Below are 26,902 nucleotides of genomic sequence, written 5' to 3' on the forward strand. Positions count from 1 at the left end.
TGAAAATAGAGGGAAAAATCATGTTGGTCTTGACATGATTCAGTAATTATGAAGAGTAGACAGACGGACAGAAAGAAAAAAGATCTAGTGAGAGCTTGAAAAGAGAGAAAAGAAGAAAACGAATAAACAGAAAGGGAATGGCTGGGATAGTTCCTTGGTTCCTCATGCAAGGAGGTGGTCTCTCATTGCAGACAGAATGGAGCATTTCTTGCTCTATAAAGTACATTCCGAGGTGTTACATAACAGTTCAAACCACCATCTGGCTTTCTACTCAGGTTGACCTTTATCTCAGTGGGGGTTAGCCAGACAGGCCCCCATAGGACATGTCAATCACGGTTACCATGACAATCCTCTCAGAATGAAGCTCTGCCTAATAAACATGAAAAGGTGTTTCTGGACTCAAAGGCTGTTGGGAGAAGCTACAACACAGGGCCTATGGGACAGTGCCGAAGTGGTGCATATAGTAGTCTTGGCGCAGACTCCTCTACGACCAACAAGGGTTTGTGCCTTCAAACTACATGGAGGTACGGGTGGACTGGGGTGGTCGGTCGAAATGTAATTCTGTTACGTATGACTGACAATTCGTTTGTGATGGAGGATTGTAACTGAGCTAGTTTATCATTATTTAGTTATTTTACGGCCAGAATGTAGACTGGATAGTCATGTCTCGCCATTGATTAGTATGTCTTTATATTCAGCATGTGCGGAATAGTTAACAACTAGAATAGTCTAATAGTAATATTGATTTTTGTGCTAATTAAGGGCAGGTTTAATATGAATAGTTCATGACAGTGAGACGGACTGGACACTAGACAAAGTGGTATATTCATTATTAGCATGACCAGATGGAAATGATCAGTTTGGGTAAATTGTTGAGAGTAAAACTATATCAGTTGGGAGTACACCAATTGGGAGTAGACGAGTTGCTGGGAGTAGACCAATTGGGAGGAGACGAGTTGGGAGTAGACGAGTTGGGAGTAGACCAATTGGGAGTAGACGAGTTGGGAGTAGACCAATTGGGAGTAGACGAGTTGGGAGTAGACCAATTGGGTGTAGACCAGTTGGGAGTAGACCAATTGGGAGTAGACTGACTGGTTATTAGACTAATTGACTATTAGACAAGGTGGTTGTAGACTAATTGGCTATTAGACAAAATGAACTGTAGACTATTTTATTCATAGACCTAATGATTAATAGACGAAATGGTCAATAGACATAATGGGTGTTAGACGAAATGTGACTTAGACAAATTGGACATTAGATAAAATGGCTAGTAGACGAAATGACAATTAGACTAATTGGCATATAGACAAAATGGTTGGTAGACGAGTTGGTAGTAGACGAAGTGAGTTTAGACGAGATGGCATTAGACTAGGTGGACAGTGGACAGGGTGGGTGTAGACGAGGTGCCAATTTACCGGAAGCACGGTAAGGTGCCCCGAATGCCGCCAGGAAACGATAATAGACGTGACCTGCGGAGCGGCGGCTTTGAATCCGAACAGCATAGTTAACAGGATGGCAAAAACACTGAAAAATAAGAATTCCAGAGTAAATGACTCTGTGTGCGACAAGCATCAACCTAACCTGAGAAAGTATTTCTGTCTAAATTGCGAGGAGCTCATCTGCAGCGAATGCACCATGGAAAATCATCAAGCACACTCAAACCAAGTTATTCTCGCAAAAACAGTTGTCTTCCAGATAATCGAAACAATGCGGCAAATGTTCGAAAACTGTGAGACAGCACTTAAAATCAGAGAAAAAATAATGATGACATTAGATAGGGAATGTCAAAAAGGTATCGCTATCTTCGATCTATCAACACAAAACTCTCTTGAAAAAATCAACGATCTTTTTGCATCCACCGTCGGCTAAGCTGTCGATACAACTTGCGCAAAATGTGTGCGAACAAAACAGACAGCGAGCGTCTTCATATATGTCCATGCAGATAGGGCACTCGAGCTGCTGCGCCATTGTTCCGTCTGTAGCCGCCATATCGCGAAATACTAGTCGTAATTATACGGTCTCAACTTCGGCAATAAGAACCAGACAGCCGTTACAAATCTTTGTCAGGCGTGGGACTAACTGCTATAGTATAGTGTTTGGCCTGTCTTATTGGGACTTACCGAAAAAACAAACAAACAAAAAACAACTCAATACCTGCTGGCCAAAATCTTCACATTGTGAAGGAACTGGAGATACTCGTTGTTAAGCACAGCAGTTTGCAAGTCGTTGGTAATTCCAGTTCGCCTCTGGGTGAACCTGCATTTTTTGTTTCTCAAAAAGTTTATAGACGTGCTTTAAGGACGGCTGGAATAAAGCACAGCTAGCCGATCAAAGGTTACGTTTTAGAGAGAAAGAGAGAGAGACATAGAGAAGAAAAACTATCAGCATACTATTTTTAAGAACAGGAAATCGTTTGTGTACATTTATGTATCTGATTTTCTGATTTTCTTTTTTTAGACTTCGTGGAGGGTGCTCATACACTCCAACAGTTAAGCCCCTGAATGGGCCTACACACTCATGTTGTTGTTGTGATTTTTTCAGAATATTGCCGGAACAATGGCATTCTCAAGCACTGAAATCGCAATCTGTAGCAAAGACAAACAACAATACATATTAGTATCCAGGCAAAACAAAGGAATTTTGAATATGAGAACATATTAGAATATCAAAAGAGAACTAACTTTCTATTTACGTCTTCAGGATTACAAAAAAAAAAATAAAATAAAATGATATTGAATCTAAATCCAACCTTAGTAACAAGTCCCTATAGAGGTTCGACCTACAAATGATGGAGGTTTGGCAGTAACCTCTTTTCTTTGAATATTCCAGACAGTTTTCTTTTAACTGTTTCTTTCTTGTTTTACAAATTCGCCTAGCGGAAGAACCATTGAGGTTATGCCTGAATAAACTGATTAAATGAAACAATAACTTGATGACGATGCTACAATGATTACATTTTCTTACATCAATCGATAGACCAAACATTGTAGGCCTACAGCCATAAAGTTAGAGTCACAAGACGAGTGTTGATTAAAAAAAAAGAATTAGTGACTATGCTTGTACATTGTATACCTTTCAAGTGGAAAATGTTGAAAACCACTTTGTTCTAAGGGTAACAACAAAACGTAGACAAATCTCACAAACATTCCTTTCTTTTTATTTTATTTCTCAAATAAAAGTCACCACTTGATCGTGATCTGGTACATTTTATCCTTGGTACAAGCATGTGTTTGTTGCAATTGGACAAAATTCAATTCTCAAGTTTCAATGCAGTCATCACTGAACATTGCTGAATGGGAAGACTATTACATTTTGTGGCGTCGTGTACGAAGAACGATATAAAGAAAATGCAGAGAAAATTCAATAAAGCTTCATTCTTTTATGAAAAGGATACATTTACTCGACCTGTTACAGGCACAGTTATGTTGAGGGCAATATTATTCCCTTTGCCTCCTGAAATGGGTAATAGATGCTGTTTCATTTTGCTGGGAATCTATAGATATGTTAAATTTTCGCAAGTCGTTGTTCATGCGTCACGTCACTATATGGTACTTGGGTGTATCTGATCTAGCGAATCCATCTCTACAGCAGTGACCGCGGAATGTTCCAACTGTATGTATCTGTTTATCATGTGTGTGTGTGGGGGGGGGGGGTGCAGCTGCAGTGGTAAAGGGTCAATAATTCCCTCCCCCCCCCCCCCACACACACACACACACACACTTCGATGAGAATTATCTCCGGGCGGAACCCTCAGAAGGTCATAGGCTAAGTCATGATATACATTTCTAAGAGCAAAATTGAGCCAATCTTAGAAAACACGATGCGTCGTTATGTTTGTTAATGACACAATAATTACCTTAATGACTCCGACCCGAGTGTAATTGAGAGCTCGTTATATTCAAAAGCGAAGACTTTGTCAGAAAAAAAAAAAAACCTCATCGATAATTATCGTACTTTAAATATGGACAAAATATAATTCTTATTTGTTGCCTCTCTCCAAAGGCTTGCCCTTTACACACCCGAAGTTAACATTATGTGGACGATATACAAATCAAGCAGGTTCAGACAGTGAAATACTTGCGAGGGTGTGATATTCGACCAAAAATTATCTTGGCAAGACCATATTGATACAAATTAAGACAGAATTCCTTGAATAATTACATTGCGAAAGTCAACTGAAATTTCCTTCTATCTTGTTTATGTGCCTTTTGCTGCTGCGTTGGTTGTCGTCATTCAAATCAGATGAGCCTCACTGTTTGCGCTCTCCTCCACATCAGTACTCTTCTTCCTACCGTAAGACTTCGGAACGCGTGAACAGCTGGTTTTGTTGTACTCACCAGGCTGGTAATTCTTTTTTTAATGTTAGTACTTGTATGTTCAGTCTTGAGGTTTCCATGTCTCTTCTAAGAACTCGCATGTCGAGTTGTACTTTTTCACCATTATTCAAATTGTATTATTACACCATATTATTAACATTGCCAAATCAACTGTTCTTACGTCTGCAGAATGTGGTTGTCTGTTTATCACTATCTGTATTGAGAAGATTCTGTTATTGCCCCGGGCATTTTTACCTTTCATTTTTGTTTTCTTCATTTTGGTCTTATGTTGCACCTGTGCCCCTCATCTGTATTTTACACTCTGTTCAGAATTTGGGAACTACGCTCAACAAGCTCGCTTTTAAGTAGGTTCCATCATATTTCTTCAGCGTTATATATAGAGCCAAACCTACAAAGATTTACCGTCAGGTTTTATATGTTTACATTAATTTACTGTGAATCCCAGCCAGATATTACTTCAATTTCAATTTCAATCTATTTTCATATTTTCGATGAAGAAATACATCAAATATAACAGAATTAAATGAAATACATGATATCCATAGCTGGAGACATACACAGAATATTGCACATATGAGTAAAACATAATAGTGGTCGATCTATGAAGTTTGGAACCAGTGAATGAATGCTAAAGAAATATGAAGGAACCTACTTAAAATCGAGATTGTTGAGCGTAGGTCCCAGTTAAGATCGAGTTTAAGATTGAGATGGGGAGCGCGGGTACAACAATGACCGAAACATAGAGAAAAACAAAATAAAAAAGTAAAATTATATAGTTATAGGCCTATAGCAAATTCTTCTCTGATGAAGGTTGGGGTCGGAAATGATTATGATTCACTTCATTTTATTATATTTGATGTACATTCCTTTTACCAAAAGTCAGTACTAAGAGCAGAGGAAATTTGTTTTCATTTTCTGGAGCAGTCTTGTGGAAAGTATCACACTCATGCATTGAAATTCAACCAGTCAGATAAGTATTTGTAGAGTGTACCTGAAATACGTTCTCAAGAGTCATTAGTTTTGCACTCAATAAATTCTTATGTACTTTTATTAGTGTCTGTATTTTCTATCTCTTTGTTTTATGTGAATAGGGCCCACTGGGAGAACAATGCTCAAACCATATATAAAGTGGCTATAGACCCTGAATAAATAATACCAAAGTATAATGATAACAATGATAATGACAATGATAATAATTGTGAGAGTGGGTGGGTTTCAAAAGTTTCCGGTGACGTAGTGCTCAGATGACGTATAAAGTGGCTATAGACCCTGAATAAACAAGACCAAAGTATAATGATAACAATAATAATGACAATAATAATAATTGTGAGAGTGGGTGAGTTTCAAAAATTTCAGGTGACTTATTTTTTATCCGCTCATGAGCATCCAAGTTGTCTTCCATAGAAGCTTGCATGGATGATGGGCTATCGGATGCCCCTTCCGGTTGTTCCGTGGGAGAAGAGTGGGTCTGCTTCCAACTTGCGTGTGACGACGAAGGACTCGCTAAATCATGAAATTCATATTCATCGACATATTCCGTATGTGACGGTGAACTGTTTAGCCGGTGTAACTCGAGGGGTGGTAGACCTGTCTCCTGCGACCATTCTCCAGCGGCATCGTCGTGTGCCCTCGACGCAAATACCTCTCTTGCTTGCAGTTCTAAAAAGAGGAAACATACAAAATAGTAGCATGTTACCAATGCCTTTCTTACGGCTTCTGTGCATATGACATGACAAAAAAGTTAGATATACGATTTCACGTTTGACACGGGGCACTTGGAAATGATGGGATGATAGTTACAGTAACTCGGGAAAACAACATAAAGATCTTAACATGCTACATCCTAATTTCTCTGTTCTTGACACAATAGCAGTCCGAGTCAAGGTTAATTAAAATGATATGATCCAATACTCAATCCTGCTGGAAACAGGATTGTCCGATTTCTCTTAAACTTTCACTAATGTTTTCCATGAAATGCTGCATTTTGTCAATCTACATATGTATTTGCTTTCATTCCTGGTTAAAGCGTAACACTGTGAGCATGCTACCTTGTTTTTATAATCTTACCTGACAGCACTAATTCAAGTAAACGGTAAGATGATATGATTTGATACTCGACCCTGCTGGAAACAGGATTGTCCGATTTCTCTTAAACTTTCACGAATGTTTTCTGTTAAATGCTGCATTCACTCAATCTACATGAATATTTGGTTTCATTCCTAGTTAAAGCGTATACTGTGTGCATGCTGCCCTTGTTTTCATAATCTTACCTGACAGCACTGATTCAAGTTTTCTAAGATGAATAAGGCAAGTGCGAGCTGTGTCTTCAATAGTTCTAGACTCTCCCTCCATCATGTCCATACTTGAAATCGTAGAAAATCGTAGGTCATTAGCCTTCATCTCTTCTGACCACTGCTGGAAGTTTGTAATGATTTCCTCTTCATTACCTTGGGCTAACAAGTCCCATCCTCGCCTGCAGGATTTAGAAAACTCATCCGCCTTGTTTTTCTCGACGTCCATCACATCCTGTATTTGACGGTCGAACTTGTGCATCAGGATCTCAAGTGAAATGAATAACTGGTCGAATTTGATCTTACCTTCGTTGAGAGACATTTTCACATGCGGGTGTCCCGTAGGGTATTTCTTTGGCAGATCACGGATGATTTCTGTATGTTGTCTCTGCTTGGTGATACTGTCGCTAAGAATCTGTTTCATCGTCTGAGTGTTCGCCGAGACAATTTTCTTCACACTGCTAACTTTACTCGGATGCTTTTTATGATCTTCCATAATGTGATGGATCACAATATGCTGTCATTGGACTATAGAGGGCCTCTGTCAATTTTGTTGGGGCACCTCTCCCATTATTTCATACAGGTGAGTGCGTCCGTTATGTGGAACTCCGTCATTTTTCATGAAATACCAGTTTATGGCACAATGTCATGCAGTATCCATTATGTCATATTATACATACATATTTCAGGTTTGGAAGTGTTGTTGTTGGATTGTATAATGTTATTCTAAAGATGGATAATTTGGTGTTAGGAGTACGGTTTACACTTGGCTTGATGCAACGTACACCTAGTATGTATAGTACGCACGTCTATGCCACAGTCGTAATGTGTGTGAATTAGCCTGCAGATATGTGTGTTGTGTATAGGCGCATTGAGTCACTGTGGTCGTAGGTTTGTACGTATGATATACTGCAGTATGCACAGACTGTAGGCCTAAGTGGGGTTGGAGTACACGGTCAATTCAAGATGCGTTGGATAAGCGTAGTGAGTCAGTGTGCTATGAGTAAAGAAAGAATACTTAGTGTGATAGGAAGAATGGATGGTTTTTATTGACTATCGTTACTTAATTAATGCAACTATGTAATATGATCTTGGTAACGGGAAGAGTTTAGAGATAGAGTCAGAGATGTACAGTACAGTGCAGGTACAATGTTGTGGGTTTATAATGTAATACCACTGAGGTTGTAAGATTAACTCTTAAGAGGGAATATTAGTCTTTTTGCTCCGATCCCCCAATCGAGTAAGATTCTGTATTGATAAGAGGGACTAGGGTGTTTTGTAAATGTGTTGTCTAGCAAGAGATTTAAAGAAGTATTTACCTGAGTATCGATCATAATAGTTTTGGCACACACAAGGAAGGAGTTAAGAATACAGGTGTATTGCACTGCCGTTACCATCATTTAAGGTTTGCCATGCTGAGACATTGTGTAGATTTGTATTTGTTTTTCATAGTTGGTGTACCCTGTGATCTAAAGTTGTATGATCCGCAGTAGTTTGGTATAATGTAATTTTTCAGCATTATCATACCCCTGTCCTACCTTGCTGACATTCCAGATTTGATGTAGTAGAACCTATATGGATCAGATGTGTGATTGTAATTGTTTTAAGCAATAGTTGATTTGATTGTGACGAAGTGACTTTTATGTGTTAGGAATGGTTGGTTGAAGAGAGGATTTGTCTGTATGATATCGCGTGACTTTTATTAAAGAGCAAATGTGATCCAAGAAAGGTTATGTGAAAGTGCTAATAATAGATGCATTTACGTTTGGGCAAAACTGTTCAGCAATTTAAATTACTGAAGAGAGAACTGCTGTCTCATTTGTTTTTATTATTATTGACATTCAACCAAAATAGCATAGTTTGAGTCAGATCTTTGTTGGATTCTAAAGCAAAACAGGTATTATTCTTTTCACAAATAATGATGAATGAGATATGTTTTGTATATTTTATATGCAAGGACTGGTAGTCACAGATGTAAAAAGCCTTTATCCTACTACATGTATGTGGGGTCTGACATTACATTAACAGAGTGGACATGACACTGGTTACTTTTGTCATGAAGTGTGGAGAGTATGATTTTATTTCGTAGAGTGAGCCTTCTATGTGATATAGGCATTACAGTGTTGTAACATACAAAATGTGTAAGTCTCAAAAAGCAGATATTGTTACAACACATTTACATTGTATCAGATGGTTCCATAATACAACTATTTGTACCCAGCCATTTACAGTCTGTTTAATGTATTATAAATGGTTTTGAAAAGTCATGATTAGTGAAACAACAGAGAGAAAGAGAGATTTATGACACACATACAGCTGATGACGGCAGATGCTTTCACTAGTTATGATACTATTATTGATACTCTCCTGTGGATTTACATGGCTTAAAGGATGATAACTCACTTGGTATTTGTGTGTTACTATATGACTAAGATGGTTTTGGTGTTAAACATGTACGGATTTCATGATATCGTACACTACAGTGTTTCGAGAGTTAGTGTGTTTCAAGTGCATTTCAAGGCATGTATTTGTGTTGGACAAAGATGTTTGTTTGTAATGATATTATCATTACATGTACAATCATATTAATAAAGACCTCTCCCATTATTTCATACAGGCAGATCCGTCTCCCACTCGGTCATCTTTCATGGTGCCTCGTGTTCGCCCCTTACCCGCTGGATTGCCATAAGAACCCCGCAACAGAACCAGTAGGGCGTACTCACACACCTAGCACCCCATCACACTTCTAGTAAATCATCCAGTTCAACACACATACACCCACACCCCGCAATAATCCCCCGAGAGGACCACCACCTCCCCCACTACAATAACACACTCGCTGCAGATGAATTCCTGGCATTTTTTGCAGAAATAATTCTTGCGGATTGGTCGATGCTTCTTGCAGACTGGATCTTTCCCTTTTGTAAAGTCGTTACTAGTGGTGACATTCTTATTTTGCAATGCCTCGACCATCCTGTTAACCAGAATGTTTGATTTCAGAGTTGATGTCCCAGACTTTCTGTCGATAACCGTCACTTGGCGACACACGGGACATGTAATTTCACTTCCACCGCGGGCAAGATTTTCTACGCACTTTGTGCAGAAGGCGTGGAGACATTTCAGGTACTTAGCGTCGTTGAAAGTTTCCATGCATACGGGACATTCAAGATAGTCTTCTATCGCGACATCGTAAGCCGCCATTTTGCAATTTGCGATTTTCAGTACGATAGCACACTTGGGATCAGACTGATCGATCGTTGTAACCAGAACACGTACAGATGGCTGCTATGAGTTAACATCTGTCACTACAAAGCATGTAACACTAAAAACAAAACAAAACAAAACAACAACATGTCCACATGCAGACTCTTGGCCAGCAACGAATCATTTTCGGCTAGTATTTGTTCTGCACTGTTCCCACTCAATGAACAGAATACATGTATAAAGGGTTATTTTTTTCTCTCTCTTCGTTTGTTTTGTATACACCAGCTCATACAAAGGGTGTAGACCCTGAGACAATATACTGCAATCTGATTGGTGCGAATGCGACGTGCGTCACTCGACGCAAGAAAGAGAAAAATGTGAGATGTGTAAAAACGCTGGGAATTGCCCATAGGCCATGGGGTGAGCTGGTTTTTTCGCTTGTTTCGTTCCGACAACTGCGGCACTAAAATTTCTCCACAGCTACGTGTAAACAAATAACCAAAAAGGCTACAGGAAAAAGTTCGACACAAACCCTCCTGCAGTATTTTGGTAATTTAGGGGGAAACAGTGAACTTTTTTGTCACTGAGGAGCTGAATATGTACACTTTGCCGTGTACGATATTCATTCGCGAACGATCATGTGATGTATGTTATCCAATCCGAATCGAGAATTATTGTTTACGAGTCAAAATGGCCGCCCCCTGTGAGCCTGTCGACGCGTCTACGTCGTCTGCTCAGCCGAAACTTATTATGCGTTATTATGCATGTAACATCGATGAAGTTTGAAAATTTCACGGCTATGACAAACCGAAGATAGACGAAACCTATTTTGTGTGCCAAAGAGTGGATCAAATTGAGTGGGGGAGACCGTGAAATCGCAGACCAGAACGAAGTGATTCAGCTGCTCAGGGGGACTGACTGCAACCTACGTAGTAGGATAATTTACAGGTTAGTTTACGTGCGTACAGTCGAGTCGTAGCAGTCGACACTGCAGTGCAGTCTCACTCATAATGTTAATGACCATGATGACTACAAGTACAATTGTACAACGTTTAATAGCTATGTTATGAACGTTGCTTGTGTAAATCTTCATGTTATAATGGGCGCTAATGCAGTACTAGCTTAGCCGTTAGCGTGTCTGTTACTTAGGTAAATTATCTTGAATTTCACCTTGGCATGGCATAGCGCCGTTATAATGTCGCCTAGATGTAATTTTACATGTTGTTCTATGTAACAGTTACAGCCCAGGTTAGGTTGATGTAGCTGATCGGTGATATTGTTTTGTAAAAGTCTTGACACACAGGACTGGATTGAAAAAGGTCTAAACTGCATGTAAATTTATATTTTCATAATCATGGCCATGGAGTATTAATATTAAAAATCCATCCTGTTTCTCTCACCCCAAAATTGGCGAATCCTCCCTCAAAACACACATTTAGCATCTCATTAAATTAACTTATTAATATTTGATATAAATAGATCTAAAAGACCAACAATGACAATAACATAATTGCAACAATTAAACTCCCTAAAACATATGATTACCATTATGTTGTGCCAAACTATAAAGCAGTGGGTGGTGGTGATAGTGAAAGGCCAAGGATTACTAGTATTAATGATGATAAGGCAGTTGTATTCATAATTATGATAATTGATATTGCATGTGATCAGGTGCTGAAAGCTGTAGATGTAATTTAAAATCAGTAATTGCACTGCAAGTACAAGTTGAAGTAGTTGATGATGACAATGATCATGAGGTGTTAATGATTACCTGGCATAGTACTAGGGCCTGTGTATTGGTAATTACAAGATTCAAATATTGGCAGTCAATAGTCTACCGTACATTTAATGATATATTGAGTGTAATGTTCAACCCCTCCCTCTAGCATTTAGCCTTTTTTCCCCCCAACAAAATCCAATGGCTAATCATTGCTGTTCATTTCTCCATTGTATTAAATAGGATTCCATGAAACGTGCTACAAGAGGATTATAGATAGCAAACGCCTGAATCTCGCTAGGAAACGAAAGCTGAAGGAGGAGCCTGGTCCGTCAGCAGGAGCATCTGTTTCCTCCCCTAAGACGCTCACATCAAGATCAAGATTTTCTTGTGGAAGCTCTTCAGGTTCTGCTGTGTTGACTGTGAAATGCATCATTTGCAACAGAGTCAACCTGCTCATTACTTGCCAAGGGAAATAGGTTAATATGATTGATATTGAAGCATGAAAACATTGTCATGTTACTATAAGTTGTCCTTGATAAAATGGAGCAATATATAGGCCTATGCACCACTGAAACATTCACACACATACACAAAGAACTTCAGTGCAAAGTTCAGAAACAACAGAATGTACTGTATATGCACCAATGCTTTGGTCAATGTGATTGATATTCAAGAATTGACATCTTACCAAAGTTGTGCATGATAAAATGTCTTTGTAATACAGATTGCTTCCTGTATTTTGAATGCCAATGTTTATGCAACATGTTTTGACTCCTTGCCTCAGTATGTGATTGTTCGCCCTTTAGCAAACATTTCTGCCCACTATTATGATTTGATTAGGGTTGAATTATTCTAAGAACAAAGATGTTTTCCTAAGTGTGTTTTTTTTTTCATAAAACTGAATGACTACGATTAAAATTTGTTTCTCCCACTCTGGGGAAAAAAATATGTAACTATTATTAATACTGAAACAGAATGTTCATGTAGAAAGGTCAGTACAATGTAGGTGTGAGTACAAAATCAGTTTGCTAAAACTAATACACACCAGCTAAATGAAAATTGTGCATAAGTTGAGTCAGGTTTGCACAGATCCTCTGATATTGGATGTTAATTGCAATGTTATCATAATTTTTAATGCCAAACCTGTTTTATTCTCTCCAAGATTTTCAGGTACACATTGCCTCCAATGCAGAATCCAACAGTTTTCACTCATGAATGGGTAAACTATAATTTTGCCTTTATTTTATATATTGGCATTTTTCAAAACTTTTACACCCTTTCAAGGATATTTGGACCATGGAATGTTCCAGGAAATTTATTAAAACTAGAAAATTTGACTGATTATAATTTTGAGCTATCTGACATGAAAGGAGGTAGTGTCCCACCATGTTGTAACCTAATGATAGCAATGAAAACTTCAGGAAATTTTATGAAGATTAAATTTTCTAGTGCTAAAGTAATGTATAATATTTCATGAACAATGTGATTGCTATGTGATCTAAGTATATTAAAGCTTCTTAAGAAGAAGAAGAAAAGAAAAACATGTTTACTGATAAACAATATGATCTGTTTAATAGTAATGTCTCATGTGTGTAAATGAGTTTGTATGTGTGCGTGTGAGTGTATATAATATGTCAGCGTTTTTATGCACCTGTGTATGTGTAATGCACTGATCAGTACATGTATTATGTCATTGTGTGTGTTCATGTTTATGATAATCTTTTTTATGATGCTGATGTGATAAATGGCCAAGGCATGTAGAATAATATTTTAATACACTTGGGTATATTGAATCTTCATAACTATGTGTGTGCGTATGTGTGTGTGCATGTGAGGGTGTATGTGTGTGTGTGTGTACAATAAGATTCTCCCACATGCACGCGGACACACACACAAACAAACACACTGATTTTTTTTCTTTTTTTTTGCCTTGAATGATTAGTCATTTGATTAATAACATGTCTTTGAACAGAATATAAGGCATTTGCCTTGACCAGCTGACGGTCAGTCAGTGCTCTCTCTCATATGGTCTTGAACCACTTTGCTCTTGTCCTCCTTTGCATAGCCAGCATCAGGAAAAGCTGAAACATGAGATATAATGCAACTATTAAACCAAAACTTCACTTTTTTTTTTCTAGGTATATGGCTAAAAGCAGTGCTTTACAAATGTGTATATGCATTTCAACTTAGAAACACTATGGGAACTATACTGCGGCTAGCAGCCCCATACGCATAACTGCGGCTAGCAGCCCCATACGCATAACTGCGGCCAGCAGCCCCATACGCATAGCGTCATGGGGCTGTGAACTGTAGCATACAGGATCATGACGGATATTTTATCGCGGACAAATATCAACTTAAAATCGGGAAAAAATCTTCAATTTGAAGACTTATTAATAAATTTGAAGTATTGATAACAGAGTTCGTGCAAGGTTTGCTTCTGCAAATAGTTCCTTTCTGTTCAAATTGATGACTAAATGTGACTCGGTCGAGAGGAAACTGGGAGAGCTACACTGAATTGACGGCCAGCGCATGCACACACAGACATCTAATATCCAGTCAATGGATACGAAATTTGTGCGCAGTGATGTGTGCGCCTGCGCTGACCGTCAATTCAGCGTAGCTCTCCCAGATTCCTCTCGACCTAGTCATATTAAGTCATCAAATCGAACAGAAAATGACTATATGTAGAACCAAACCTTGCACGAACCCTGTTGTCAATACTTCAACCTTACTTGTAAGTCTTCAAATTGAAGAATTTTTGTTCGATTCAGGGTTGACATTTGTCCGCGATACTTCCCTGTCATGATCCTAAATGCTACAATCCGCAGCCCCATTACGATATGTGTATTGGGCTGCTGGTCGCAGTTTATAAAATATGGATTTTCGCAAAAACTGCAGGATATTTCGAGGAGAACTTTTTACAGTATATTTAGGATGTACAAAACATCACATTTCCGCATTCAGAAAGTAGTGCCAGTGTTGCTGGAACGAAACCCATTTTCTAAGCCTCTTTTTCAGCTTCACCCCATGGCCTACCACGAATTATCTGGGGAAGGTCAAAGTCCACAAGCTAGGATCTTTACACATTGACTCGGTGCAGAAAGAAACGTGTGGATTGCAGAAAGACGAAAGATGATTCTCGCAATGTGTTTTCTTTCCTGACGTTTAGGCACATACAGTATGTGTGTGTGTGTGCGTTTGCAGGGGCGGATCCAGGGAGGACCGCAACCGGCGCACGCCCCCCTTTATTTCTTGTTGAAACAAAAGAAATAAAAAAAAATGAGGGAGGGGTGCGTGCGCCCCCCCCCCCTTTAATTTTGTAAACGCGCCCCCTCTTTACGGAATTCCTGGATCCGCCCCTGGTTTGTGTCTTCTTATAAACTTCATACTCTTCTAAGAATGGTATGCTCTTTAACATAATTATCATAGTGGTTTTTAATTATCTGGCAAAAAAAAAAAAAAAAAAAAATCGGTGTTGAAATGGCAGCAGATATCCAAAAAGAAAGTGGTCGTAATAAAAGGTGGGACCCACCTTTTATTGAAACCACTTTATTTTGCTTTGTTTTTGGATATCTCGGCCATTTCGTAACCGATTTTCATCGGATAAACTTTCAGCTTCTCATCAGATGAACTTTCAATTTCTCTAAGAATTGTATGCTCTTTCATATTTCATATATTGTGGTCTCTAATTATCTCTGAAAATTTAAAACAGGAATCCCCGTCTCAACCATAACAATACCATCCCTTTAGGAAAAATAATAAATACCTCAGTATTTTCTCATTGTTACCCACACAGAACATGGATAGAAATTAATCAGAAAGTTACAAACGGACTAATCGACAGTAATACCCCCCCCCCCCAAAAAAAAGACTTCAAAGCTGTGGAAAATATGCAAAACGTTAACAACTTTTACACAATCTGCAATGTACAATACAACAAACATTTTACATGTGTTTCCGAATCATGTTGGGCGACAATCAGTAATTAATCATTTTTGGAGTAGTTTTACATTTTTTAACCAACTGATATGAATATTAACAGAAAAAAATCTTGTAATATGATAGTGGTAAAAGTGTTGGATTATATCAGCATTGCAAAAGATTTTTTCTTGTGATCGTCTATATACAGCAAGAGGTCAGTTCAGTTCAGTTCAGTTCAGTTCAGTTTTTATTTCTGCATTTCAAAATCAATACAAATCAACAAATCAACAAAATACTTACATAGTCATTTACACAGCTAATATTCGTAACGTTTGGATCTTGCATACATTTTCTTTTTTTCAAGAACGAATATCATATATGAGAGGAAGCAATAGGAAATGATAAAAATGAAATGCAGGGGACCATCATCATAAGCTAAGCTTGACGAGGAAGATGGCCCCAGGTAAAGAGATACATAAAGAAAATCTTGCCACTCACTGAGTGGGGGGTAATTGTGCGAAGGGCACAATAAAGAGATACATAAAGAAAATCTTGCCACTCACTGAGTGGGAAGTAATTGTGAGAAGGACGTGCGGTGCAGTGCGGTGTGCATTGTGTTGGGATGAATCTTGGTTTGTACGTTGAGTGTTATTTTGTGTATCAGTGTGATGAGGTGAATGTTACTTCAGTTATGGCCGTGAACTCATTGTTTAGGGTGTTTGTTGACCAGGTGGTATGAATATTTATGTGTCAGAAGTATACTGGATTATGAAGGTGTTTTTTAGTTCTCGTTTGAAAATGTTCAACGACGTACATTGTTTTAAATTAGGGGGTAAAGAATTCCAAATATCTGGTCCATTATGTTTTAATGATTTTTGAGCTAAAATGATTCTGGGGTTTTCGAGATGGTAATCGGACGACTGACGTGTTGGATATGAATGAACGGTGGAATTTGGAGTGAAGAAGCCATCAAAAATTTTTGGAAGACAATTAAATGTATATTTATACATAAAAACAGCAGTTTGAAAGGTGTGAAGATCCTCAATTTTCAATGTTTTTAGTTGACGAAATAGGGGATTGGATGGGGATAAGTAACGGGAATTGGTAATCAAACGTACAGCACGTTTTTGGAGGGTAAAAATTGGATTAATTTTAGTTGAGCCACAGTTTCCCCAAACGATATTGCAGTATGTGATATGTGGTAAGATCAATGCATTATATAGAATAGTCAGGGAATTTTGAGAAATGAAGTTTTTCAGTCGATATAAAATTCCTACAGTTCTTGAGACAGACGTGTGGATATTATGAATGTGATCGTTCCAAGTTAAACTCGAGTCAATTGTGATTCCTAAAAATTTAGTAGATCTTTCTTCAGTTAAGGATAATCCATCAATATTAATATTATAACTGCTGTTAATGTTCTGTGAAGCAGTAGGTTTGAAACGTATAAAATTTGTTTTAGAGACATTAAGGGATAATTTATTACATAGAAACCATCGGGAGACTTTGTCTATTTCCGTGTTCAGAGTATTAAACAGTGTTTCGAGGTTCTCATGGGAGTAAAAAATATTAGTATCATCCGCAAAAAGTATAAATTTAAGAGTTTTTGATGTATTTATTATATCATTGATATATACAAAGAACAGTAAGGGGCCAAGAATTGATTCCTGGGGAACACCACATACAATATTAGAATTCGGAGATTTAGATGACTTAAATAGTACATATTGCTTTCTGTTGGATAAATAATCAATAATCCAAGAAAGTGCTAAACCACAAATACCATATCTTTTTAATTTGTAAATTAATATATCATGATCTATGGTATCAAAAGCCTTTGATAAATCCATGAAAATTCCTATAAAGTGTTTTTTATTTGCAAAAGATTCAGTAATCTTATCTAATAATTGAATTATAGCTAAATTGGTGGAATGGCCCTTTCTAAATCAAAACTGATTAGGTATAAGTAGGTCATTTACATGAAGAAAAATGTACAGGCGTTTATGAATAATTTTTTCCAGAATTTTAGAAATACTAGGTAATAACGATATTGTTCTATAATTTGTTAAAAGAGAAGGGTCGTCTTTTCTTTTGAAAATTGGAACTACTTTCGCAATTTTTAATGAGTTTGGGCATATTCCAGAAGACAGTGAAAGATTGAAAATGTAAGATAAAGGTGTGGTTATTTGCAGCAAATAGGTCAGCAAATAGAATGAACGTTTGTTAATGAATCCCTAAGTGACATACCCTGCGATGATTCGCAAATAAGCCTTGAAAAACTACACGGTGAACGGTCCTGTACTCTGATCATTGCTGCTAAAATATCTTCTTTTTTTTTCTGACATTATGTATAAGACCAAGGCAGCTGTGTTTTCCTTAAGAATTAATATTACTTACAAGCGCTGTTTGGTTTTCTTCCTTCAAGGCGACATTCCGGTCCGGGAGTGTGAACACACACCGCGATTTTAACCATCACTCAGTAATGAACCGATTGCCATGTCAATTAATGCATGTGCCGGGGGGGGGGGGGGGACTTTTTGATAGATATGCCGCTGAAGCTACCACTTAGATAATGCATCAATGTACATGTGACTGTAGGGATGTGCTCGAGTGCTCTCCTTACCTGGTACCTGGTACCTGTCACCGTAGCGTATCGTTCCCGCCCCAAAGGTGCGCACCATGAACGCTCCTGTATACCATGCCGCACCGTGCAATTCCGTGCCTAAGAGCGCTTGAACGTAAGTGGTTCAATCGCGTACCTTACCAGAACTTTGCATGAGAAAAATGCACGTAATACACTCTTGTATACACGTCATGATACAAAGAGTTGCTTCTCTTTTTTTAGGGACACTTAGGGTTCAACCTGTACCTAGTGATTCCTCTCTAGTAAACAATGTTGATCGAGTTCAGCAATATTGGAAGAATACATCAGTCAATTAAGATTGAGGAAAATCAGTTTGTTCAAACGTTGTCGTATGATTATGATTTTTTTTTCCGTGCCGCTATCGCTGGGTGAGAAGACTGCAACATTCCGTAACAACGATGTGAAGGATGTTAAGAAAGATATACAAAATTTCATTTTCTAGAATAATGCAAGAACAATAATTGACTTACCTCTTTCAGGAAGCACGGGAAATGATATTATCCCGTAATATACTGTCAGTAAAAAGCTTACATAGGAATGTATACTTTTCATAAAACATGATTTTTTATCTTTTATTTTAGAATCTGAAAATTAATAAGTTTGGAATGGATGGTCAGATTTTCTTCAAACTTCTGCGATACGTTCTACTATCATTACTGTATTAGTGCACCTTACCACATATTTAGGAAACTTCTTGAACTGACGGCAAAGCAGGAGATTCAAGCAATACGCACACAGTAAACAGATAGACCACACATCCCAACAACATAGGCCACGTCTTTCTCCCATAAACAAAATATTCCCACAATGTCATTTTTACCCCCACAAATAAAGCGAAACATACTCTTACAATGTACCTCTTGCTTGTCTACGCCAACGCTTCACATACACACTCGCCAAATTCGCACAACATGCACTGCAATACATTAAATTTTGATTGTATACACCTCCCTCTGAGTGAAGCTGCTGTGGATTCGCATGACCAAGACACGCCAAAGTTTGAACAGTCTTGCCGTCTAACCTCTAAATCATCACACACAAAACTGAGTAAAGGGATTTTTTTTTAACCATCAACGAGTAAGTAGCAAGCAGGTGTAAGCAGACCCAAAACGACGGAAATGACCCAAAACGAAGGAAATTATAACTTTCCAGTGTATATATGCAAGATTAACCAGTCTTGGTTTGGAAAATTTGACTTATATAACGTGTGTTGGGGACAGACCTTTTCTTCTTCTTCTTCTTCTTCTTCTTCATCTTTTTTTTCTTCTTCATTCGCCCTTTGATAATGACGTTTTAAAGTTATGTCAGGCTGGGTATTCTGTGAGGTGCCGGTGTGGGCGTTTTCCGTATTTAGATTTGCCAAGATTATAATATTTCTGTGGGCAGGGAATTTGACGACGGCCCTAGCCAATTACATTACTAGCATTTGTCTTTTCTTTAGTTTGATATAAAAAGAAATGCATTCTATAGGCCCAATAGCGTTTAGATAATGTTATTGCTTGAATGTATCCTATGACTTGATAGTTATTTCCAAGAACAGGATAACCAGTATTTTTGATGAGATTTAGATATATGTATACACCTTGTGTATACATAAATGATCATGTGTTATCCTTGTGTAGTGGAAGTTGTATACTTTAAGTTACGCGGCTCTTTTTTGTTTCCTGTATAACATTGTGAGTATAGCAGTTTTCCAGCCATATCTTGGTCAAATTCCCTGTGTCATTGTGAAATACAGTATAATATGTACTGGTCGGGTTCCTTGGAAGATTTGCTTTACAGTTAGATTCATATCTTTGCTTGTCTGTGTTATTTATTTTCCACGAAACCATAAAACATTAAGTTCATTTTTTTTTGTGTGTGTGTGTGATAATTGCTTAAAAGATGTTTCGCACGGGCTCGTTTGAGTTTTAATGTTATCTGTCATGATAAATCAAAAAGGATAACAACCCGATCATAGCATAATTCTGCAAACTGCACCTGTCGGTGACCACCCGTCACGTGCCGGTGGCATGATTTGTCACTGTTTGTAATTGTTTAATGTTTAATAGATACTTTATTTTCTGCAAATCGACAAATCAATCAGCAAATCAATATACATAAGTTACATAATCATGAACATGTGGGAAATATACAAAGTAAATTCAAAACAGAGTCGTTTGACTTGCATAAACAACCATATAAGAGGAAATTAATGATAATAATACACAGTATGCATGTCTATGCAGCGGGGATTACAACAACAAAAAGTGGTTAAGAAGCGATTATGCAGAGGGCCGCCATTGTAAGCATAGCTTGAAAAGATGGCCGGCCCGATGAAAAGGTAGGGACGTACTAGATTCGTAACAATATAAATTCTGCTGCGAAGATAGCAGGGGAAACTAAACTCTGATGTGTGATGGTGGTGCTTTGAATGAAAACAAGGAGGCACACTGTTTCAACTCCTCAGGAAGAGTGTTCCGTGTATCCGGACCGTGATGCTCTTATGGTGTGGGTTGAATAATCACATAAAAAAAGCAATGGTTCTAACGACAAGTGTGTAAAAATCAAAATAAAAGGTCGACAAAGTATGAGGACACTTCATCGTTATTTTGCCATGCATGCATGCATGTCTTACTCAATTTCGAACTTTCGTGGGGGACGCTAGTGAAAATCGACTCCGCGTATAGAATGAATCACTATCCATTAATTGTTTTTACTTCTTTTCTTCTTCTTCTTCTTCTTCTTTATGTAGGGGAGGATGTCTTTCAAATTTCGATACAGGACATTCACATAGATGTTTTTTTTTTTTTCGTGAAATCTGTTCGCACTGATTTAGAGGTAGAGGTTTGTGTGTATAGTTATAGCATGCACAGCACGTAAAGCGTGCGTAGGTAGCATGCAAGTGTAGCAGACTATAATGAGGTAGTTATCTATTGAGTGAGATTTTCCGCTTGGAAACTTGTAGGGTATCATAGTTTAGACGTATCTTGCCGAAACCACCTAACAGCGAGAGACTCAGCAACTTCGAAAGGGTAGCTTTAACTCCGGACAAACCAAAAGTTAGTCTGGAAAGAGAGATAAAAATGTCACAAACACAACAGCGAAAATGTGACCAAAATCGGATAAAGATTAGTAAAGTTATGAAATTGGGAAGTTTCGCTTGTTTTCACGAAAACAATTCTTGAACAGTGAATATGAATGTGCAAAAGGATAGTTGCCGTTGTCAATCGCCTCACAACTTGCCAGATATAGTTTGTTCACAAAACCTTTAAATTTTAAGTTTCTTCGTTTAAAGGCGATTATGCCGCAGTTTCAATTCTTATGTCTGGCTGATCATTATTTTGAAGTCATTCAGCCAGGATTAACATGATATCTTACACTTTTTGGGGGGCAGATGTTGGATTTATTGTTTAATTTTCTTCTTCTTTTTTTAAGTGTGTATTCCGAGAAAGAAAAAATGGTAAATCTAACATTTTGCGCGTTAAATTTAACATTAAGACAAACAGAGTGACATTTCAATTGCTGGTTTTATTTTCAGGCTTCCAATACTTCAATACCATGACGACTTGGGCCATTGGCAAACTGGAAAATAAGTTCCACGGATTAATCACAGATCAATCGCGTGACAGAGCTGTTTAAACTTACGTTAGATTTCATGTTCAGGCAATGGTAATGATCGACCGCGGAGATCCGACGGCGATACGATGCCGTACTGAGTTCACGAAGTGGTAGTTGATGGCGGTAAAATTTTCAAATCATCATCGAAGCTTACACCAGGAAATTTAATGGGTTCAAGATACCATAATTGTTTCTTTTTTTAGTATACATACATGCATACACACATACATACACACATACATACACACATACACACACACACACATACACACATCTCTATCACACTCGAAAATCTTACCTTCCCCATAAGCATGCAACAGTGACAAATACGATATACTTTCTTCTTACTTTAAACCGATTGTCGTTGAATTAACGATATAAAGGGGTCAACTGAGTGCTTTTCAAGATTGCAAAACATGCAACATGTTTGTTCATTCATTTTGATCAAATTATACTCTTGCTATAGTTCAAATTCTGTTTTTTAGTATTGATGTTAAAAGCAAAGTTTATCAATTGACGTTCAAGTTGCATCTTATTTTGGACACACTGCAAAAAGTCCAGTGTTAAATATGAAACACCGAGCTGGTGTTAAATTTTCGGTGCTCATTTATGGTGTTAGATTAACATCTCCGGGTGTCATTTCGAAATATAAAACTGTTTTTTGAAGAGTTTTTTTTACTATAAACTGAACTTCTTGTTGATTTTGAACTTCAACAAGACGATCAAGAATTTTCTGATAAAGTACTTGATTTTTTACAAAAATGTGCAAACATATTTACACCACAGTAACACCAGTTGGTGTGGTCTCCTATTGAAGCTGGACGGGTGTTATACCATTGACACTAACACCAGCAATATCAAATTAACACCACCCGGTGTCATTATTGTATTAACACCAGCACTGCAAAAACAGTGGTGTTAGATTTAACACCACGGGTGTTGAATCTAACACCGGCCCAACTTCAATAAAGGACCACACCATCTGGTGTTGAAGTAACGCCGTCTCTGGTGTTAAAATATCCAACACCCATGGGTGTTAAAGCGTGTAAAAATATACCAACACCAGCCTCGGTGTGTTTTTCAACACTTAAGAGAGTGTTACGAAGTTGACACCATAATGGTGTTAATTTGACATCCCAACACCAGTTATGGTGTAAATTCAACACCCGTGGTGTTAAAATATACCAACACCAGCTTTGGTGTTGCTTAGATTATTGATAAGTTGACACCACTTTGGTGTTCTTTTGACACCCTTTAACACCAATGACGGTGTAACTTCAACACTATTTGTTGTTAGAATCTATACCCCAACACCTGTCATGGTGTTATTCTAACACTTCAAAGTGTTATAAGTTTGCATTATTTGGTGTTTATTTGACACCATAGAAGTGTTGATTCAACGCTTCAGAGTGAGAAAAAAATCCCAAGTGATGCCAACTTATTAACAATTTGAAGTGTCGATATCTCGACATCATTTCACACTCTCCACATTCAATCGCACAAAATAACACAGTAATGTAAGTAGGTGAAAGACAGTCACGTGCTACTAGGTTGATCAAGATATTTAATAAATTCTGTCTGTCACAACAAAACACAATAATTCTATTACATGTAATGAAAGCCTCATCTCTACAATATAAGTATCAAAATGGAATACCTTTTACCCTTTCAGTTGGTTCTTTGATTATCTATGCAAATGAGATACATTATGGCTATTGTAGGCTAAAATATTAAATTTAAATACTCACTCTGAATACCTTTGGCCTTCTTGGCACTATCAAGTTGAATTTTCAAATGAAATTGATACTAGTATTATATCTTCTTGGCTCTATCATTCAAATGTTCAAATTGAATTGCCTACTCAGCTGCGCCAGTGTGTTATACTGCCCTCTTACGGGCAGTGTTTGAGAAGTATGTTAAATTGTTGTTGTACAACCTTCGCCCCTTTCGGCCGGCAGTTTGTGTTGCGTGAGCATAATAAAGTTTGCTTAAACCGTAACTATTGTGACTGGTTATCCATCCCCGAACAATGTTCTTTTAATGGCGTGGTGGCAGCTACATGGGATAAAGTACCCTGCTCTTCCCTCATAACCGATGGATTTTATGCATGATATGGCAGCCAGTTGGTCGGCAAAAACGTGTCGTGATAGGTAGTTATGGTTTGCTCGAATCTGCGTCGTATTTGGAGCTGTGTACCGTCCTCCGAACACTGACCAACAGTACTTGGACAGCATGAACCAGTTCATCCGAGACTTGTGCACATCCAACACCGGTGCAGCAGTCTGGATTGGAGGTGACATGAACTTACCCGACATCAACTGGGAGACAGAAGAGATCACATCTCACCAGTATCGACACTCACTAAGTGAATCATACCTGCAGACCTTGGGAGACGTTGGAGTTGAGCAGATTGTCAACTTCCCTACCAGAGGGGAAAATACACTGGATGTCATCATCACAAATCGTCCAACACTAGTCAGGCAATGTGAACCCATGCCCGGTCTGAGTGATCACGATGTGATATTCATGGACATGACAACCAGGGCCCACAGGAATAAACCAACACGGAGAGAGATTTTTCTGTGGAACAAAGCCAACCTTGAAGCACTTCGTAGTGATGCTGAGGCATGGGCAGACCAGTTCATGGAGTCTCATAATACATCAACCCCAGTGGAAACGCTCCTAAATGAGATCCAACAAGGCTTGGAAAAGATCCTCACAGACAACGTTCCTAAAAAGATGTCGTCAACAAGACTCAACCAGTGCTGGTTCAACACCGCTACCAAGCGCATATGCCGAAGGAAGGCCAGAGCATACAAGAAGGCTAAGGCGACATCTTCGTGGCACCGCTACAACATCTTGAAGAAGAAAGCCCAGAAAGTCTGTAGACAGGCCTACAACAAATACATTGCAGACCTTGTCAGCAATGACGCAGGCTGCAACAAGCTCTTGGGAGCGCTTGTCAAGACCATGCGGTGTGACCACTTGGGAGTAGCACCACTGAAGGAAGGCAACATACTGCATTGTGACCCAAAGCAGAAAGCTCAGATCCTGAATGAGCAGTTTTCCTCAGTCTTCACATCTGACAACGACAACACCCTGCCAGACCTGGGACCAAGTCCTTACCCAACCATGCCTGACATATCGATTAGCCAAGTTGGAGTAGAAAAGCTGATGAAAAGACTTAAGCCACACAAAGCCACCGGACCAGACGGCATTTCTGCCCGACTACTCAAGGAGACGACTTACCAGACCTCACCTGTCATCACCTTGCTTTTCCAGGCCTCCCTCATCCAGGGCAGCATTCCATCTCATTGGAAGAAAGCTTTTGTTGTACCAATCCACAAAAAGGGATGCAAGTCCAACCCGGCAAACTATCGGCCAATCTCACTCACTGCAATTCTGTCCAAATTATGCGAGCATGTGGTGCATTGTGCTGTCATCCATCACCTCATCGAACTCAACATCTTGTCAGACGCACAACACGGCTTCAGAAAGCGAAGATCCTGTGAAACCCAGCTCATCCTCACCATCAATGACCTTGCAAAAGGGCTCAACGACAAGGAACAGATAGATTGCATACTGTTGGACTTTGCTAAAGCATTCGACAAAGTCTCTCACCGGCGACTTCTACTCAAAGCAGACTACTATGGCATACGTGGCACTACTCTCAGATGGGTCAAAAGCTTCCTGAGCGACCGTACCCAACAAGTCGTACTTGAGGGCCAGATCAGTCAGGAGATCAAGGTTACATCCGGAGTACCGCAGGGCAGTGCCCTAGGCCCACTCCTTTTCTTGATCTACATCAATGATCTACCAGACAGCGTTGAGCACTCGACAACACGCCTTTTCGCTGATGACTGCCTGCTCTACAGGCGCATTAGGTCAGCCCAAGATTGTACCAATCTTCAGGAAGACTTAGACCGGCTACAGGAATGGGAGAGCAAATGGAAGATGGAATTTCACCCTTCTAAATGCCAGATCCTTCGCGTGACCAACAAGAGGAAGCAAGTTACTGGCCAGTATAACATCCATGGGCATGATCTCGAAGTGGTGAGTTCCGCAAAATACCTCGGCCTCCACATCGACTGCAAGCTTAACTTCAACTCTCACGTTGATACCACAGTGAAGAAGGCTAACTCTGTTACTGGCTTCTTACGTCGTAACTTCAAACACTGTAGCCGTCACATCAAGCAGGCCACTTACTTGACATATGTCCGACCAGTGGTGGAATATGCTGCAACAGCATGGGACCCACACACTCAGCGGAACATCAACAAGATCGAGATGGTCCAGCGAAGGTGTGCCCGCTATGTGACAGGTGACTTCAACCAAACATCCAGTGTGACAGCCATGCTTAACAACCTGCAGTGGCATTCCTTACGGGACAGACGCCTTCACAGCCGCCTGGCTATGTTGTATCGCATCCGCTTCAACCTTGTTGACATCGCTTGGCAGTCCTACCTCAGCGAACGGACATCAGCCACTAGAGGACACGGCTCTCGACTGCAGACGATCCAATGTAGCAATCAGGCGTATGCTTCTTCCTTCTTCCCAAGGACCTGTAAGGACTGGAACAGCCTCCAAGAGGACCCAGCTTCTTCTTCTTCTTCTCTCGACGCCTTCCGGCTTGTCTTGAGTGGGAAGAAGAAATAGTTTTGTCTCCAGAGGACACAAATTTTTACTTACACGTTGTATATACATGTACGCACTTGCACAAAAGCTATCCTGTCTTAGACGTGTGTGAGGGTCCACACACTCATACGCATTTCACAGTGCGATAATCTTCAAAACTTGAAGCTGCACTCTACCTTGAAGAAGAAGAAAGTCCCATACGTAGCCCTTGAATGGCTGTTCCCTGTCCCCTTTTGAGGCAACGACCTCGCACCCAGGCCCGAGAGAGAGGCCGCCCCTACCAGTATTGTAACCAAAAGTACAATGTACCAGGTACCTTACCGTGTTTATGATTCTGAGCCAATTCAAATCAAAAGAAATGAAAGCAGAAATGAATGGATGACCGAAGATGATTATGTCGGTCTTGATTATGATGATTTCTGTGACGATTATGGTGATGAAAGTTATGACAGTTGTGATGAGCCCTTCGGGGACCCAAACCAACCTCGTCCCCATGATAGAGTATTGCATGCTACTCGGTATGATGCAGTCAGTCCCAGTAGCA

Source organism: Diadema antillarum, unplaced genomic scaffold (assembly GCF_040938485.1).
Source record: "Diadema antillarum isolate AM-2024a unplaced genomic scaffold, OU_Dant_1.0 seq00000467_RagTag, whole genome shotgun sequence".
NCBI lineage: Eukaryota > Metazoa > Echinodermata > Echinoidea > Diadematoida > Diadematidae > Diadema > Diadema antillarum.